This window comes from Orycteropus afer, unplaced genomic scaffold (assembly GCF_000298275.1).
Source record: "Orycteropus afer afer isolate SDZICR_OR568_19922 unplaced genomic scaffold, OryAfe1.0 scaffold00014, whole genome shotgun sequence".
Lineage (NCBI taxonomy): Eukaryota > Metazoa > Chordata > Mammalia > Tubulidentata > Orycteropodidae > Orycteropus > Orycteropus afer.
In genome coordinates, this window is record NW_006921601.1 from 11,347,276 (window position 1) to 11,359,288 (window position 12,013).

The window sequence follows — 12,013 nt, forward strand, 5'->3', positions numbered from 1 at the left end:
AATGAATAAGGAAGACTGAAGAAGAGTTGATGCTTTTGAGTTGTGGTGCTGGCGAAGAATGCTGAAAGTACCGTGGACCGCTAAAAGAACTAACAGATCTGTCCTGGAGGAAGTACAGCCAGAATGGTCCTCAGAAGCAAGAATGGCCAGACTTCGTCTCACTTATTTTGGTCATGGTGTAAGAAAGGACCATTCCCTGGAGAAGGATGTCATGCTTGGTAGGGTGGAGGGTCGACAAAAGAGGGGGAGGCCTTCAAGGAGATGGATTGACAAGGTGGCTGCGATGATGGGCTCAAGTATAGCAGGGATTGTGGGGCTGGGCGGGATCGGGCAGTGTTTCGTTCTGCTGTGCATGGGGTCGCTATGAGTCGGAAACGACTCAACGGCACTTAACAACAACAACAACTAGAAAGGGAGAAATGGTACATTCTTTTCCCCTTTGGAATGGCTTTTTGTAGTTAGGAATGCCAAGTTGGGAGGCTTTTAAAGATCCCTCTTCTTTATTAAAGAAAACCTGATTCTCCTATTGAGGATTTAGTCAATTCATAAAGTGATGTTGTAATCTCAGAAAAAAATGGCACTTATTGTCTGTGTCAGTTAACCCTAGAGATCCTCTCAATTGACATTTTGTGAGGGTTCTAGGATAAGTTTGGATAGGCTTTAGTCTACCAGGAGAGAGTGTATTGTGTTCTAGCAAAATTGTAAATGATTTTTTTGCAACTTTCTGTCACAGTTCTGCTAAGATTGAAAGAAAGGAAATGGAATCCTGTTTACAGGCTTTCTTTTCTGCTGAAGAAAAGTAGGGGATCATCTACATGGTGTAGCAGAATTGAACCACATGGGAAATTTAGGTCTTTTATGTCTTGACTGAGAACCTGGGAAAAGTCAAACAGGGCTTCAGTAAACTTCTGGGGCATAACTGCCCAGGTATATTATTGTCCTCTGTGTGTGATGGCAAATGGATATTGACTCTCCTGATCTATAGACACAATAAAAATAGTAGGGCAAAGATCCACTACAGTGAAGTAAGTGACTTCTGGAGAAATTAATGACTGGATCATACCTGAGTTAGGTGCTACTGAGAAGTGAAGGATAACAGTTTCATTAATGCCCTAAGGTTTTGAAGAAATTGATATCCTTGCCTGGTTTCTTATTAATAGGACAACACTGTTTCAAGAACTAGTGCAGTGTACAAGAAAACATTTGGATAAAGGACTTTTGATTATAGCTTTGAGTCCTTTGCTTCTGGCTTCATAGGATATCAGGGAGGTTTGGGTAACAGTAGGATCCATCTGAACTTTTGTAAGTTCTGCTCCAATTATTTTGCATAGCCAGAGGGATTTTAGCCCATAGAGTGTCAGGAATAATGTTAAGATCCTTATCTAGGATATGCATCAAATATACTAGAGAAGGCAAAGATACATCTAGGGCAGACACAATATGATTATGAATAGGATAATCCTCCAGAAGCTCAATAAATATTTTATCTGGTATACAGTTAATATTACAGTTTCATTTGCAAGTTAAAGCTCCCTACTAATTTCACATGGAGCTCTGGTGGCATAGTGCCTAAGGCATTCGATTGCTAACCAGAAGGCTGGCAGTTCAAATTCACCAGCCACTCCTTGGAAGGAAGATTGGGCAATCTACTTCTGTAGATATACCACCTCGGAAACCCAGAGGGGTCACTATTAGGAGTCAGAATTGACTTGATGGCAGTGATTATTATTATTATTATTATTATTATTATTATTAAATTCATAAGGGTGATATCACAGAACACGAAATTTTTTTGGTGTTTTAGTCAAATATTACTTTTAAGGGCTAGGGGATAGGAAAAAGCTGTGGTTTACTTGATGAGACTTTTGTTTATGTGTTCATTTGGAGAGACTCCATTGGTTCTGGAGTCAGGTTGGCTTTAATCTTTATAGAATCTACGCCAGGCCTGGATCTTCTGTAGTCACTCTGAGTGGGTTCAAGCAGCAACCTTTCAGTCTCTAGCCAAGTGCAGACCATCTGTGCTGCCCAGAGACCTTTGTGGTTTACTTGAAATATCTACCGTTTGTGTGACGTGCTTACTCCAAAGAAGAGATTGAGCAAAGGTGGTAGGGTTTATAAAGAAAGAGTAGCATTCATATCTTACAAGAATTGATGAGGATGACCATCTATATTTATAGTTAATTCATCTTGGATATTTAAGACTATGGGAAGATATTGGGCACTTTTTTCTTCCTCAGAGTACCCTCAATGATCTGAATTGAAGCATTTTTCTTTACCTTGGTTTTTCTTTCATTACCTAGGACCATCTTTTTCCCAGTGTCCTTTACAATTTTTATTTGTTTTATTTACAAGTGTCCTTGTCCGAAGGTGGTCAATTGGGATGTGGGCCACCTGGCTGTTTGATCTGCAGGGCCACAAGTTTACTTTGGATCTTGGCTCATTTTTGTTCTAAAGCACTTTCAAAATATTCTTCCAATTGTAGTCCAGATAAAGGGGCTATTTCAATATGAATTTCTATTTTTTAATTAAGTCTCCAATTTCCAGTTTCTATCCATTGAGAAATGAGATGGAAGGGCTGTTGTTACATCAGTACTTTCTTTAACTCCTGAATGTTGTCAAAAGGCATTTTCTAGTTTATCCTGAAACTCTCCTATAGTTTTACCTATTTTTGTTGAATGTATGAATTATTGTCCAATCTGTTTTTATTTTAAAATGTTTCAGATATGGCTTATAAGAGAATTTGACTTACTTTTCTGACTATTGCAGTTTTTTGTTTTGTTTTTTAACCCTCAAGTTTATTGTGAAAAGAGGGAAAGAGGGATCCTGCAGGTCTCTTTCCAGGTCAATCAATTCATCTTTGCCATCCAAGATACGACCTCTGAGGTTCCAAACAAGATGTGCACAAGTTGATATGTCAGTTAACTTTGGGTCATATGTACCCAAAAGAATTCTAAATTCTTTTATGAATACTTGCTTTTCTTACTTGGATTTAAGGAAGTCTTTAATTATAGGTTTGAATCAGGCTCAGTTACATAATTTAAATTCTATAGTTGGTTGCATACTGGCTCTTTGGAGGAATGGATCTTTAGAGGCAACTGTCATTTTGAAGTTTTAGGAGCATTGTTGGGAAAATTAGGGGATCTAGACAAGAAGAAGAGAAGGGAGGACTTGGCTGAGGTGTGGAAGGAGAGAGATGAGAGGGTTAAGGGAGTAGAGGAAAAGCTAGATTTAGGGGAGAAAACTAGAGAAGAAGAAAGGGGACATTACTAAAGAAATGTGCTTGTTGCTGCTTAGGTTAATCAAATATTTCATTAGCTTTGGCCTAAGAATCTTTTAATGAAACAACTTTTGATTCAGAATTTTATTTGGAGGCCTCTGCATTCCAATAATAATAATAATAAAGAATAAATAATGCCACATACTAGGACTGAGAAATCTTGTTTCTTTATTTTCTAAGGTATCTCTCAAATGATTAATTTTTTTTTTTCAAATCAAATGTTCCTCATAGTGACAGCTGAAGCCCAAATCATCCACAGTGAAGTTAATGCTATTTAGGCACAAGGATTGCAATTATAATGAAAGTACACTTAAGAAGCCAGAGTTTTTCCTGGAAGATGAGAGGATTTAGAATTAGGTAACCACTTAGGAGCTGGCAGGAGTCTGAAGAAATGTAATCCTTGTGCACCTCATATCTCAAGCACCAAACCTAATGGTTGACCACCTCTAAATGCAGATGATCCAACAACTGTGCCACCTCCACACCCACCCCCTGCTTTGGCCTAAAGAAAACTAAAGAGAACACTCTTTCAAGATCAAAACCAACCTCTCATGACAAAAACTGAGATGGAAAGAGGATATCATCTGATGACCCACAGCAAAGTTTGTCCAAACAGACATGGGTCCAGTGAGAGCCACAATCTCAGCAGTCTTTAGAGCTAACTCAAACAACAGGCTTATAGGGCTTGTGGTTGTGTCCTAGCCTATGATTTTCTTTATGACAAACAATGTTTTCAGACAGTACCACCCAAAATTCTAACACAAGACATACCAAAAAGGAGTGAAAGTAATGACCTGACTCCACTAAGGAACAAATGAGAATCAGTAACAAAGCCAAGCACCAAAGTGAAGATAACTAGCCAAGGAACTCAATGTAAAGAAAGTGGAGTTCAGATCCAATGCTGTATTACCACCTCATCATGGACTCCACAAGGTTGAGTAGGAGCATGAAGGGCCTCTGTGGTTTAAGGCTGGAGTCTGTGACTACAGGCAGCACAGACTGTATCTCGATAGAACCTCCAGATACAAGGGTCAAAGAGAATGAAAACCACACAAGTGAGAACAAGTAAAGACTGCTTATTCAGAATTTGCTGTAGTGAGAGTTTAGCCACCATCACTTGTGTTTGGCAGAGACTCAAAGGCAGGCAGAGAAGTAAAAAAGCTTTAGAGTGGAAAACAGGGAAGACTTCAGGTATGCCCTGACTGGAGGCTGTAAGCACGAATAAACTGTAGGTGGGCTAAACAGAAGCTATTTTATGTGATTTGTTAGTGGCTTGGCCTTTTCCAGTTAATTCTAAATTGGAAGCAGGGACAAAAATTAGAGGAGCTGTCATTTATTAAAGGAGCCCTGGTGGCATAGTTGTTAAAAACCAAAAACAAACTCACTGCTATGGAATTGGATCCAACTCACAGCTACCCCTCCTAGGATTTCCACAGTGGTATCTCTACGGAAGTAGATTGCCCAATCTTCCTTCTGAGGGGTGGCTGGTGGATTTGAACCACTAGCCTTCTGGTTAGCAGTCAAATGCCTTAGACACCACACCACCAGAGCTCCTATAGTTGTTAAAGTACTCAGCTATTAACTAAAAGTTTCACGATTCAAACCTACCAGCCACTCTGTGGGGCAAAAATGTGGCAGTCTGCTTACATAAAGATTTACAGTCTTGCAAACACTATGGGTGCAGTCAAATGCCTTAGGCACTGCACCATCAGAGCTCCCTATTCTGTCATATAGAGTGTCTGTTAGCTGGATTAACTTGATGGCCATGAGTTTAGGTCTGTTTTATGCAAGTTCTGGGTGTTTGTAGTGGCCATGGAGTTGTTTTTTGGCTTCCTGGACTAGTTGCTTCCTGGATAGTGATTTGGCTTCCTGCACTGGTTGCTGCAGGTTGTCTGTCTGAGTTCTATTTTTATTTGTGGGCTGGCTGCTTGCATATTTAGTCTCTCTCTATGAGCTTGTTTGCTCCTAATGCCTATTTCCACAAAGTATAATATTAACCTGCCTTGTTATAGACCATGTTTTCATATGAATAATTTCATTTAATCTTCACAACCATCCAGTAATGATTTTTAAAAAAAGTTTAAACCTTGTCAGTCACAAGACTTTAAACCATGTCTTGTCTCTTCAAGTTCATGCCTCTTTCTAATACTTGAGAGTAACTTTAGGTACTTTCCGTGACCACACAATAAATGTTTTCTAAAAGGGCTGAAATAATACTGTTGGTTATTCCTGTGGGCTTGGGACCATAGTCACAGGGGACATCAAGCTCCATCTGCATAGCATACTACACAAAACATTGTTCCACCTCCTACTTTGGTGAGTAGTGACTGGGATCTTAAAAGCTTGCAAGCAGCCATCTAGATGTAATGATGGGTCTCTCCTCATCCAGAACAAAGAGGAATGAAGAAAACCAAAGATTCATGGAAACAATTAGTCCTAGCGACTGTTACACCATGCGATCCACAGCCAATACACCTATGAGGCCAGAAGAACTAGATGGTGCCTGGTTACCACTGTCAGCCATTTGGAGGGGGATCTATGTAGGAGAACCTGGATAGAGAGGGAGAACAATGTGGAACAAAACTCAAAACCATTTGGAAAAAAAAAGGAGGACCAGGTTTGCTAGTCTGATAGAGCCTGGTGAAACCACTGAGACTATGGCCCTAGCTGCCCTTCAGGTCTGGAATTGAAACACACCTGTGGATTCCAGCCAAACAAAAGACAGTCATATGAGTTGAACATTTACCCGAGGTAGATACACTCCTTGGAGAGAACAATCATGGGAGAAAGAAGGGCTGTTTATGCACAGGGAGACAGCTCGGGGGTCAGGAGTGCATGGAAGGATGGACACAGGGAAGAGGTAACTATGAGGAGGAAGTGGGAGGGGAGCTGTTGCATAGTGGTAAATTGTAGTCAATGTCATGAGACAAAGTGTATGTGAACTGCTGTATGGAAAGTGAATTTGCTCTGTAAATTTTCACCCAAATCACAATAAAATAATAATAGTGTTGGTTATTGGTTCTTTTCTCTCTGGGCTCCTCAGGGAAATGCCCTCTTTCTACTGACATATGCCCTATCACCCAGGGATCCAGATTTCCTATGGTAGAGTAAGCCCTATTCCTCACCTGCTTTTCTTGTTGTTGTTGTTTCGTTATGTGCTGCCAAGTCGGACCCGACTCACAGTGACTCATCCTTGGGTTTCTGAGGCGGTATCACTATGGAAGTAGATTGCCCAACCTTCCTTATGAGGAGTGACTGGTGGGTTGGCACCACCAGCCTTCTGGTTAGCAGTCAAGTGCCTTAGGCCTTGCTGGAAGGGCCTATTTATATCGTCACTTGGATATCTCATAGGTATTTTAAACTGACCATGTCTAAAATGGCATTATTGATTTTTTTTTTCCAATTACATAGACTTAGAGCCACAATCAACATCCCTGGAAGCAGCAGCCAAGAAATCACTGCTGTATAAGTAGAGACAAGTATTGCTTTGAGTAAAGGGAAAGGCAATATACCAAAAGTGAGTGACCAACACAATAATACTAAGGAAAAGGAAGACACAAAGAGGTGCACAAGAGGTAAAGACAACAAAGACAACCCCTTTTACATATACTATGCTGCATTATCAGTGATGACAGACATTAATTTACACTTTAAAGAAGTTGGGTAGACAGGTTGAATGATCAGGTATCTCTAGGCAAAAGGGAATGTACCCATGACTGTATATTAGGTTGGCAGATGACATTTCTACATACATGTTTGTATGTGCCCATATGTATAATAGAGCTAACAAAGGGCAAAGTTATAACTTCTTAGGCACAGTCAACCACCCTGATGGAGCTAGTTGTTGGACCTGTGGACTCATGACCATGATCACAGGAGACATCAAGCTCAATTGGCGTTACATACTACACAAAAACATTGTTCTACATCCTACTTTGGTGAATAGTAACTGGGGTCTTAAAAGCTTGCAAAAGACCATCTAGATGCAACAATGGGTCTCTCCTCATTGAGATCAAATGATAATGAAGAAAACCAAAGATGCATGGAAACAATAATCCAAGGGACTGTGAACCATGAGAACTCAGCCTATATGACCATGAGACCAGAAGAACTAGATGGTGTCTGGCTACCACAGTCAACCACTTGGAAAGGGATACATGCAGGAGATCCTGGATAGAGTGGGATATCAATGTGGAACAAAACTCAAAATCATTAAGAAAAAAAAAAGACCAGGTTTACTGGGCTAATAGAGCTTGGGGACCCCTGAGACTATGGCCCCTAATTACCCTTCGGGTCTGTAATTGAACTCACTACTGTGACTTTCAGCCAAACAATAGAGCAGCATATAGGGTGAAAATTTACGTCAGGTAGATACTCCTTTGAATGATCAGTCATGGGAGAACAGAAGGGCAGCATTTGCACAGGGTGATAGTACAGAGGGCAGGAATGCAGAGGAAAGAAGGACACAGGGAAGAGGTAATTACAGGGAGAAAGTGGAAAGACAGCTGCTGCATTGTGGGGAATTGCAGTCAGTGTCATGAAACAAAATGTGTATGAACTGCTCTATGGAAAATGAATTTGCCCTGTAAACTTTCACCCAAATCACAATTTAAAAAAGAAAGAAAGAAATCAAGTGATGTATTGTGTTGGGCAAATCTGCTGCAAAAGATTTCTTTAAAGTGTTAAAAAGTAAAGATGTCACTTTGAAGATCAAGATGTGCCTGACCCAAGCCATGATATTTTCAATTGCCTCATCTGGTAGCATAGTGCCTAAGGCATTTGACTGCTAACCAGAGGGCTGGCAGCTCAAACCCACCAGCCACTCCTCCGAAGGAAGATGGGACAATCTACTTCTGTAGTGATACTGCCTCGGAAACCCAAGGAGGGGTCACTATGAGTCGGGTATGACTCAACAGCACATAACAACAACACGTGCACAGAAAAGGTGGATAATGAGTAAGGAAGACTGAAGAATTGATGCATTTGAATTATGGTGTTGGCAAAGAATGTTAAACATATCATGAACTGCCAGAAGAATGAACAAATCTGTCTTAAAAAATATACAGCCAGATTGTTCCTTAGAAGCAATAATGGCAAGACTTCATCTTACATACTTTGGGCATGTAATCAGGAGGGACCAGTCCCTGAAGAAGGATATCATGCTGAGTAAAGTGGAAGGTCAGCAAAAAAGAGGAAGAGGAAGACTCTCAAAGAGATGGATTGACAGAGTGGCTACAAAAATGGACTCAAACATGGCAATGGTTGTGAGGATACCACAGGACTGGGCAGTGTTTTGTTGAGTCAGATCATACTCAACGGCACCTAACAACAACAGTCTCTAAGCCATTCTTTCCCATTACAGTAAATCATGCCACTAACCACCAAAAAAACCAAACTCACTGCCGTCAAGTCAATCCTGACTCATAGCGACCCCTCCTTGGCAGTATCTCTACAGAAGTAGATTGCCCAATCTTCCTTCCGAAGAGTGGCTGGTGGGTTTGAACCCCAGCCTTCTGGTTAGCAGTCAAATACCTTAGGCACCACTAACCAGCAAGTCATTAAAGCTAACAACTTCAGTGTCAATCTGTTCATTCCACCACCAAAATACATTTAGAATCTGCTCACTTCTCTCCATTTATGTCCAACTAGTTCCATCCTAAAGAATCTAAGTGGTGCAATGGAGAAGCACTTGCCTGCTCACTGAAAGGTTGGTGGTTCAAACCAACCCAGTGGCTCTGTGGGAGAAAGATATGGCGGTCTGATTCTGTAAAGATTATAGCTTTAGAAACACTATGGGCCAGTTCTACTCTGTCCTATGGGGTGACTGACTCAGACTTGACTCAACAACAACAGATGTATCCAGAATATTCAGTATTAAGAAGAAAAATAACCCAATTTTTAAAATGGATAGAATATTAGAAGATATTATTTTTTGCTAAACAAAATATACAGAGGGGAAATAAGCACAAGAAAGACACTTAGCATCGTTAGTTGTTAGGGAAATGTGAACTAAAGCCACTGCACGCCCTACACATCCACTAGAATGATTACAATTCATAACAACAACCACACCACGTATTAGCAAGGATGTCGAGCAACTGAAACTCTCATAGCCTGCTAGTGCAAGTAAAATATGGTATAAGTACTGTTGTGTTTTTGCAACAGAAAACCATTTGACAGTTTTTTAAAAAATTAAAATGCACTTACCATATGATGAAGCAATCCCACCTAGGTATTCACCCAAAAGCAATAAAACCACATCAACTCAAAGATTTGTGTGTTAGTATTCATAATAGCTTTATCAATAGTAGCTAAAAAATGAAAAACAATCCAACTGCCCATCAACTGGTGAATACATAAACAACAACAAAAAAAGTATTATATACAATGGAATACTATTCATCAATAAGAAAGAAAACAAATTACAGATACACAAACCAGCCCTGAAGAATCTCAAAGGCATTGTGATAAATGAAACAAGCCAGACATGAAATTTTGGAAAAAGCAAAACTCTAGTGACGAAAATCAGATCGGTGTTTGCCAGGTACAAGAAGTGGGAAAAGAAGACCGTCTACAAAAGGGCAAAGAAAACTTTTGTGATGATGGAAATGAAGTGTCCTGCAGAATGAGGATGGTGGTAGGTACTTTTTCAGAACTCATAAAATGACACTTAAAATTGGGGAGTTATCTATATAAATGATATATGAGTCAAATCAACTTATTGGCAGTGAGTTTGGTTATATATATTTAAATGATATCACATTAAAGCTGAATTTTAAAAAGAGTGTCACCCAAAAACCTCATTTAAAGGTGAGAAAATTGAAGTCTAAAGATGAGTGATCATGCAAGTAGCAAAAGTTAGAAGTTCATGGAGTCTTCAATTCCCAGGTTAGAGCTCTTTTCATTATAGCTTGCAGCTGATTGCCTTGGAAAGAAAAGTGTCAAATGTACTCCTGTTTAATTTTTCTCCCCTTTAATATTTGCTGGATCTTATTGGGAACATAATTATATGTTTGTCTTCTCAGGTTTATCCTCTACTTAGCTCCACCTGGGATCACACCTGTTAATAATAAATAACATATAGGAGTCCTCTGCTAAATGACAGCTTGTCTAGTTTCTAAATCCCTTTAGTAAAAGGGCACTAATAATTCCGCCTTTGTCCCCTCTTCTCCCCGCCCCGCGCCGCCGCCAGCTTTTTAAGAGACAAAGATGAACCGAGAAAGTATCAGACAGTGGTTTGATAGAAATGAAACGTGTTATTCCCAGGCTTGTGACTTGTACTGCATTTTTTTCTATTGGCTTATTCCACAAGATAGCAAATCCTTGAGAACTCAGAGGAAGTGTTCTGGTTGGTTAAGGCTTGCAGACATTATCTGGGAAACACAAGGGCGCCCACTGGTGGAGCTTCTTGTTACTGCTCATGAGCAAAGCTGCCGTCAAGTAGCGAGAAGAGCCGCTGGGGAGGATGGGAAGTAAAAGGGCAAAAAGGTTGGACTTCTTGTTCATTCGAATGCTCCATACAATGAAATGACCCTTTGTTTTTATCACAGTAACCAGCCTGACCATTGCAGAATGTGTTCAGACTGAATGAAATTCAATAAACATTATTAAGCCTATTATTTTCTACATCAGGCCAATGATCAAATACTCTAGAATAAAATATTAAATGTAACAGAATTGTATACCTTACAAATTATATATACAAATTATTTGGTAGGATGTTATAGTATCTCTATGAGATAAATATTCTAATTTTGCTGATGAGAAAACTGAGGCTCAGAGAAGCCGAGATTTGCCCAAGATTACATTTTAAGAGAGCACTTTATAACTGAATACCTTCTATTATTGCGGTGCAGTGAATTACTTATATGGCTCTTCTAGCCATAGTCTTTGTGACTCACACCAGAGGACTTGGTTGCACTATATAAAGTGCTTGTGGTCCACCAAGGGAATTGGATAGCTTGTTAGTAATATAAATAAGGTGCATGGCACCCTTGTGGGGGTGGGACCATAGAAACAAGGTGTATGGTACTCTAATGTGGAGATTGGTTAGTTTTGTCATTCAACTAGGATTAAAATGAGCCTTCCTAGAGGCAAAAGGGAGATCTCACTGCCATCAAGAGAGAAGGGAGAAGAGCTAGAGGTGGCATGGAACATGTCTTTGGACCTGAGATCCTTGTGGTAGACCTCCTTGGCAGAGAGACTGGCAGAGAGTCAGCAAAGAGTAGGCAGAGTTGGCAGAGAGATGCCAGGAGTGGAAACAAGAGGCACAAGACAGAGTGGGGGCTTGCCAGCCCACAAAGCAAGAAAGCTGAGTGCCTTTGGGCAGGAGGCTTGTTGGCACAGTTGGGTCCCTTTATCAGCAGAATTCAAAGAGTTTTGTAACACTTTCCAGAGCAGGGCAGAGGCTAAGCCAAATGGCACAGGGCCAAAAAAAGGTATGCCTGAACGCATGCTGAGGGGCGACTGTCCTGATAGAAGAACTGTATCCTGAGCTCTCATTCTTGAACCTGAATTATAACCTGTTCCTTCCCTAATAAACCCCACAATCTGGAATATTGTTTGTGAGTACTGTATGGCCATTACAATGAGTTACTGCACCCAGCAGAGAAGTAGTAAGTGCTGTGGGAGAGACGGCTGGTGTCAGAAATCATAAAAAGGTTGGATGGAGAGTGGCATGTCTGGCCTTATAATATTCAGCTGTGGGTGGTAGATGGTGATTCTATCTCCCCTTCT